Source organism: Pseudophryne corroboree, chromosome 1 (genome assembly GCF_028390025.1).
Source record: "Pseudophryne corroboree isolate aPseCor3 chromosome 1, aPseCor3.hap2, whole genome shotgun sequence".
Classification (NCBI taxonomy): Eukaryota; Metazoa; Chordata; class Amphibia; order Anura; family Myobatrachidae; genus Pseudophryne; species Pseudophryne corroboree.
This window is the reverse complement of record NC_086444.1, coordinates 1,212,586,408-1,212,587,668: the sequence shown is the minus strand read 5'-3', so window position 1 is coordinate 1,212,587,668 and position 1,261 is coordinate 1,212,586,408.

The window sequence follows — 1,261 nt, the reverse complement described above, 5'->3', positions numbered from 1 at the left end:
TAAACATCGATCAATGTTCAAGATTTGACTGCTACATTACCACCATATATAATTTGTGCTTGTTTTGCAAAACACATTATGGGGGTAATTCCAAGTTGATCGCAGCAGGAATTTTTTTAGCAGTTGGGCAAAACCATGTGCACTGCAGGGGAGGCAGATATAACATGTGCAGAGAGAGTTAGATTTGGGTGTGGTGTGTTCAATCTGCAATCTAAATTGCAGTATAAAAATAAAGCAGCCAGTATTTACCCTGCACAGAAACAAAATAACCCACCCAAATCTAACTCTCTCTGCACATGTTATATCTGCCCCCCCTGCAGTACACATGGTTTTGCCCAATTACTAAAAAATTTCCTGCTGCGATCTACTTGGAATTACTTCCTATGTTGTTTCACATTTATCAGCTCTACCTGTGTATTTCTGTAATCATATACCTTAATGCAAACCCATGACAGTGTTGTGTACATAATTTGTCATAATTTGCATGTTAATGTAGCTTTAAAAGGACCCTAACACATGCAATTAATGAGATGTGGGTAATGTTTGTTGGTAACAACACTTAATTTTGTTAATTTTTTAACCTATTTTTTGAACAGGTGCTTCAGGATATGGGTGTGAAACTTGGCTCATGAAACTTCTGTTGAGACTACATGGACATTGGTACAATGAAGCACACATTGGGGCCATCAGTGTAATCAAGCGAACCTTTGGTCTCCTAAAGAGCAGGTTCAACTGCTTGGATCGGTCGTCTGGCATCCTGCTTTATCAACCCTATAAAGTGGGGGATATAGTCCAGTCATGCTGCATGCTCCACAACATTGCCTTGGGCCAAGGCTATGCTGATCTAGGATACATTGCAGCAGTTGTGGATGAGACTGACCCTATATCATCTGAGGGTGTGGTTAATACACAGAGGGGGAATGGGGTAAGACAAACATTAATATATCACCATTTTTTAGTTGAGATTTTTTTTGTGGAAAAAACAAGCACCACTGAAACACATTTCCCATTGATTGTAATGGCTATTGCATTTTCTCAATATTAAAGGGATTGAGGGCCACCCATGTGAAGTGCAACCATAACTATGAGACTCCTGCTTCAAAAAGAGATGCTAAGTGATATGACAAATTACACAAAGCATGAAAGATATATGTGTGTTGAAATATTCTTTGAAGAAACATACTTTCAACTAAAATGTGTTCATTATGAATATATACTGTAGGATTTAGGCTCCTTACCCTCATGTATTCAGTGTAATATA